This window comes from Somniosus microcephalus, chromosome 30 (assembly GCF_052327205.1).
Source record: "Somniosus microcephalus isolate GS21.2 chromosome 30, FLI_Smic_1.0, whole genome shotgun sequence".
Classification (NCBI taxonomy): Eukaryota; Metazoa; Chordata; class Chondrichthyes; order Squaliformes; family Somniosidae; genus Somniosus; species Somniosus microcephalus.
The window spans coordinates 32,211,672-32,218,380 of record NC_141016.1 but is presented as its reverse complement, the minus strand read 5'-3'; the positions used below and the strand labels follow the sequence as shown (position 1 = coordinate 32,218,380).

The 6,709-nt window shown below is 48.5% G+C and overlaps 1 long non-coding RNA gene across 1 annotated transcript; it reads right to left on the bottom strand.

Annotated features, from left to right (window-relative positions):
• Window positions 1–3,734: 3,734 nt before the first annotated feature.
• Window positions 3,735–6,313, bottom strand: LOC147098101 (uncharacterized). Its single transcript, XR_015074233.1, has 3 exons — window positions 6,271–6,313; window positions 4,715–4,794; window positions 3,735–3,799 (listed from the first exon to the last, which is right to left on the bottom strand). It is a non-coding gene; the product is annotated as an uncharacterized LOC147098101 (long non-coding RNA).
• Between the last annotated feature and the right edge of the window lie 396 nt (window positions 6,314–6,709).

Here is a 6,709-nt window from a genome sequence, read left to right as displayed (position 1 = left end):
CTACCCGAGTGGGACAGGAAACCTACCCAAGAGCTACAGTGCCCCTACCCGGGAAGGACAGTGTCTCTACCCGAGAGAGACAGTACCCCTACCCGATAGAGACAGGACCACTACCCGAGAGGGACATGACCCCTACCCGAGAGGGACAGTGGCTCTACCCAAAACAGACAGAATCCCTACCCGAGAGAGACAGTGCCCCTATCCGAGAGGGACATTGTCTCTACCCGAGAGGGACAGTACCCCCACTCGGGAGAGAAAGTACCCCTACCCGAGAGGGACAGTAACCCTAAGGAGAAGGACATTACACCTATCCGAGAGAGACAGTGTCTCTACGCGAGAATGAGAGTACCCCTACGCGAGAGTGACACTACCCCTACCAGAGAGTGACAGTACCCCTACCCGAGAGGGACAGTGTCTCTACCCGAGAGGGACAGTACCCCCACTCAGTAGAGATAGTACCCCTACCCGAGACAGTACCCCTACCCGAGACAGTACACCTACCCGAGAGAGACGGTACCGCTACCCAAGAGCGACTGTACCCCACCCGAAAGAGACGGTACCTCTACCCGAGAGAGACGGTAACCCTACTCGAGAGAGACGGCACCCCTACCCGAAAGAGACGGTACCCCTACCCAAAAGAGACGGTACCCCTACCCGAGAGGCACAGTACCCCTACCCGAGTGGGTCAGTACCCCTAACCGAGAGGGACAGGACCCCTACCTGTGAGACGCAGTACCCCTACCCAAGAGGGACAGTACCGCTACCTGAGTGGGCGACAGTACACCTACCCGTGAGAGTCAGTACCCCTAGCGAGAGAGACAGTGCCCCTACCCGAGAGAGTATATCCACCTACCCAAGTGAGAAAGAGCATCTACTCGAGAGAGGCAGAACGCCCTCCCGAGAGCGACAGTTGCCCTACCCGAGAGAGTACCCCTACCAGAGAAAAACAATACCCCTACCCGAGAGCGACAGTACACCTACCCAAGAGAGACTTTACCCCTACCCGAGAGTGACATTACCCATACCCGAGAGAGAGAGTACCCCTACCCGAGAGCGACAGTATCCCTACCCGAGTGAGACAGTATTCCTACCCGAAAGAGGCAGTACCCCTACCCGAGGGTCAGTACCCCTACCCGAGAGAGACAGTACTCCTACCCGAGAGTCAGAACCCATACCCGAGAGTGACAGTACCCATACCCGAGTGAGACACTTCTCCTACCCGAGAGCGACAGTACTCGACCCCCCCCACTGACCCCCGCTGGAGTGATGTATTTCCCCCCCACTGATCGCCGCTGGAGTGACGTGTGACCCTCCCACTGACCCCCGCTGGAGTGACGTGTGCCCCACCCCCCGTTGGCGATCCGACTCAGCAATGAGCTCTGAATTGAGCTAGGGGGAAAGTTCTAGTGCTGGATTTGGGAAGGTTGTGAGATGCAACTTTCAGCAGTGTAAGTTTTGGATAAGCAGTTCGACAAATAAAAAAAGTCACTCTCGGCCATTTGCTGCCGTCTGGCATGGTGCTATCCGGGAATAACTGAAGCTGCCCTTACAGCGCTGGCTATTGGCCTTTAAAAGGGCACCCATCCACCACCTTAAACATTAATTCCCCCCACCACTGGTGTACCGCGGCTGCAGTGCGCACCATCTACAAGATGCACTGCAGCTACTCGCCAAGGCTTCTTCGGCAGCGCCTCCCAAACCCGTGACCTCTTCCACCTAGAAGGACAAGGGCAGCATGCGCATGGGAACACCACCACCTCCAAGTTCCCCCCCAAGTCACACACCATCCTGACTGTGTAAGTATATCGCCGTTCCTTCATCGTTGCTGGGTTAGAATCCTGGAACTCCCTCCCTAACAGCATGGTGGGAGTACCTTCAGCACACGGACTGCAGCGGTTCAAGAAGGTGCCTCACCACCGCCTTCTCAAGGGCAATTAGGGATGGGCAATAAATGTCCATGAATTAATTTAAAGAAAAGAAACTACATGCCACTTTTGCCCATTACCAGCTGATCCTTCATGGCTTTGAACACAGGGAGTCAAGGAGCAAGTGAAGCAAGGTTAAAGGTGAGGAATAATTGAAGGGTGTGCTGACGTAACCTGTGGAATTCTCTACCACAGAAGTCTGTGGAGGCCAAGTCACTGAATATATTTAAGAAGGAGATAAATAGATTTCTAGACACAAAACCATTAACGGGTATGGGGAGAGAGCGGGAATATGGTATTGAGATAGAGGATCAGCCATGTTCATATTGAATGGCGGCGCAGGCTCGAACGGCTGAATGGCCTACTCCTGCTCCTATTTTTCTATGTTTCTATGTAACTCCTTCCAACTTAAAGTCACACATTCTGTCCTCGTTTTATACAAGACTTTATTTGCAGTTAAATAACAGAAGGTATAGCAGAAATGCAGCGACACCGCAGGTGGGAGGATGTCATTACAAGTTCAATCTGCAGTTCTCATTCTGAACACAGGAAATTACATTGGGGAACATTGGCACGGATGCGTGACACCAGGAAGTGAGGTTTTGTAGACAGGAAGTGCGCACAGACAGCGGACCTGGAGTCTCCACTCGGTTGAGCTGTTTTTTTTAGCGCAATTAGCCTGAAATTGGTGCCAAGGATCACGGAATTTTAAGCAGAAATTACACTCGGCGCGAATCAAGTTTCCGCGATCTGTCGCACCGGTTAAAAGCCGGCCCCGCCCACAAAACCGCCCACGCCCCCAGATCGGATTAAACACCGCGGCGCGCTTCCGCTAACTGCGCCCGTTTGCGGCCCTTCGAGGAGGCTCCAAAAAACCTTTTGGACGCAAAGACACTAATGGGCACATTTTAAAAGCTTTTGATCAGAATTTTTTTGAATTTACCAAGAAACTGACTGCTGTTCACCAATATAGCTAGTAAATGGCTGTGTAAAGTTTTGAAAGTCTTTTTCAGTTATTTCAAATCGGGTTACTGACAGGAGGTGGACTGGACAGAGATTTAAAACATTTACTTTTCGGGATAAACCCATCTTCAGCTGCTTTAGTCAAACGGCACCAGGTTACCACTCTTAAATGTATCCAAGAATATTTTAAAAGCAAAATATTTTCTCAGAAATTAGGTAAAACACTGCCCGATGGCGCCGGTCCAGGGCAGCGTTACCGTCGACGATATGCAAATGAGTTTGAGCGGAAACTTGAGGGAAAAACACTTCTTAAAACTAGCGCCATTCTGGCCACAATTTGCGCCGGATCGCCGATTGCGCTCGAAGCAGAAACTGCAGGCCAAGATTTTTAGTATATTTTATAGATAGATTGAATTGAATTGACTTAAGATTAAACATTGGTATTGGTTGGAGGGTCGCTAACCAGAGCACACAGATTGAATGTTATTGTAAAACGAGCCAGAGGGGAGAGGAGGAGAATTGGTTTTTATGCAGTGAGTTGTTGTGATCTGGAATGCGCTGCCTGAAAGGGCAGTGGAAGCAGATTCAATAGTAACTTTCAAAAGGGAAGTGGATAAATACTGGAAGGGGCAACATTTACAGGGCTGTGGGGAGAGAGCAGGGGGGAGTGGGACTAATTGCAGAGCTCTTTCAAAGAGCCAGCACTGGCATGATGGGTTGAATGGCCTCCTGTGCTGTACGATTCTGTGATTCTATAAACTAAATTGGTTTGGGAACGAGATAGAATTAGGGATTGACAAAACTGAAGCAATATGAACGACAGCTTTCAAAGAATATTGAATTCACTGACCTGTTCCACTGGATGGAATCGTTCAGACAACACCTCTGAAATGTGACCAGTCCTTTGGGCACTGCCAGGAGGAAGGTGCAGGTTAGGGTTAAATATTGTGAATACTTCAGAAGATTTTCATTAATTTATTAATTATAAAGTAGAAGCCCAGTCCCATCATCTACTGAGGCTGATTGACGTACATAATTATACCCTCATCATCATTGTGAACATCTCTATTCAATTAGCCCGCAAACAAAACGATTCCATTCCAGAGACCACAGGGCAGAACATTAAGAGCAAAGGGGCAGAGGTTAGAACAACATTTGGGTTGCTAGGATGTGGAATGCCCAAACAGAAATAGTGAGGCAGTAGAATCCGGAACAGCTTTTAAGAGCAAAGGTGGATAAATATTTGAAAAAGCAAACTTTGAAAGTGTGTGGAGCAAGAGCCCGGGGATGGCAGCAAGTGGATCGTTCTTTCAGAGAGCCAGTACTTCATAGAGATAAGGGAGGTTGGAGATGAGCCAGTAGTTTGCAAGGACAGAGGGGTCGATGTTGGATATTTCGAGGTTGGAGGGGGTGTGATGAGTGCAGTTTCGAAAGGGAGGGGAACAGTACCTGAGGAGAGGGAGCCATTTGCAATGGGGCCAGGAAGGGAAGGTGTGATGTCAGCAGTTTGCTGGTCAAGGGAACAGGAGGTGGCTCTCATGGACAAGATTAGCTTGGAGAGTGTATGAGGGGAGAGCGGAGAGAAAGTAGAGAAAGGCACTGGTTCAGGACAAGGGTGGGGAGGTGAGGGGTGCGGGTTTGATAGTTAAGAATCAGATAAACATTGGGCAAAATAACTCTGCATCAACTCACATTAAGGAAAATTGGGTCAATCACTGACTGTGGCCAAGTTAATGGTTTTTTGCAAGAGGGAGCCTCAGCTTTAGAATGTGTCTGAGACTAAGATCAAAACCAAGTACCAACAGGAAACCAAATGCAGCACTTACTATTTTCCATAACCGTGCTAAAATAACAGAAAATGGTCTTCAGTTTTTCAGACGTTCTTTGAGTAAAGTTTGCAAATAACCTGTGGATGAGCAAGTTGCAGTGTGTCACCAAACTATAGAAACATAGTGATGTGTAAAAGTCTAGCATCTGACGCACATCCGGCACACTTCAACGTCTCAAAAATATAAACAGAAAGCCAGTCATTTTCTGCTGGTTTTGTTTGGGCAGGGTTCGGGTGTTTACAGGCAGCTGCCAGTCTCCCAATCGACAGGGATTTCTCTGATTGCAGCTGTGTGGGTGATGGCTGAGGATGGGAAAGGGGAAACTCTCCATTCCTGATCTCCATCCAGCAACTGCGGCTGGGAATAGAGAAACATCCCTCCGCAAGCGGCCTCCCATTGAACTCAGTATGTGCCTGTCTGGACCTCTCCCTCCCCCCCCACCATTCCGAGTACCTAGACAGTGGCTTAAAATAGACAGGCCAAGCATTGCCACTGCGATCCAAGCCCTGTGCACAGTGCCACAGGAGGTCAGCCAGTCTTCAGTAAGAATTTCAAGTCTCGGGTTGTTTCTGTGAAGCTATAGCCTCAATAAGCTTTCAGAACCTAGTGATCCGAAGCATCAGCTGAAAGCACCTCACCTGCTATTGACATGTGAGGAGATATCTACACAGACCTCACTGTTTCAAGTTGGCTTTTCTCTTCCCTCCCCCTGAAGCTGCTGACTGGTTCTGGGGTTCGGGTTCCAGTCCCTGGGACTTTACCCCATGACTAATACTCAGTGTTAGCATCAGTAAGCTATTTGATTGTAGAGAAAGAAAGATGTCCATTTATATATTGCCTTCCACGGCCTCAGTCCCAAAGAGCGTTACACACAATGAGATACTTTTTGAAGTGGAGTCACTGTTGTAATGTAGGAAACGCGGCAGCCAATTTGTGCACAGCAAGCTCCCACAAACAGCAATGTGATAATGACCAGATCATCAGTTTTAGTGACACAAAAACACAAAAACAAAATACTGTGGATGCTGGAAATCTGAAATAGAAACAGAAAATGCTGGAAATACTCAGCAGGCCAGGCAGCATCTGTGGAGAGAGAAACAGAGTTAACATTTCAGGTCTGTTTTAGTGATGTGGGTTGTGGGATAAATATTGGCCAGGACCCCGGGGATAACTCCTCTGCTCTTCTTTAAAATAGTGCCGTGGGATGTTTAACATCCACCTGAGAGTGCAGACGGGGCCTTGGTGTAACGTCTTATCCGAAAGACGGCACCTCATACACTGCAGCACTCCCTCAGCACTGCACTGGAGTGTCAGCCTAGCTTATGTGGCCAAGACTCTGGAGTGGGACTTGAACCTGCAGCCTTCTGACTCTGAGGCTAGAGTGCCACCACTGAGCCATGGCTGAGAGCATCGAGCCTGATCCTATCCTTGGCCGTCATCCACTCGTGCACCTTCCAGCAGGGACTGCTGGTTAGGGATCAGGAGCCCTGACCCAGACTCTAACTGCAATTCAGCAGATGTTCTGCTTACGCTTTGTTCACACAAATGCTGACCTGCTGAAGTTGATGTTTGGGAAGTTGGAGTACTCAGAATTATGTTGTATACTATTGCGATGAGGAAAAGTGCAGAAGAATGCATTGGCCAGCAGGCAGGCAATCTGCTCCTGCGACATTGTGATGGCATGCTCCCTTCCTTGCTTTAGGAGCACAATGGGCTGAAACAACAAGAAAATACAGGTAAGCACTTCAATGAAATTGTGAAGGAATAAGCCATATAACCTATTCAGAAAAATATACCATACTATGAAAGTATTCTGGTCTTATTAACACATGACAAACTGGGTCTGGAAATCTAGAAACCTAACTATGAAAAAGCTGTGAACGCATTCTGGCTATAGAGATAAGATAGTTGTTGACACTGAATCAATAACCTTATTGAAACAGAAGGTTAAAGGCTCCCAACAGGCTGACCTTTGGGAACAAGACAATGGTT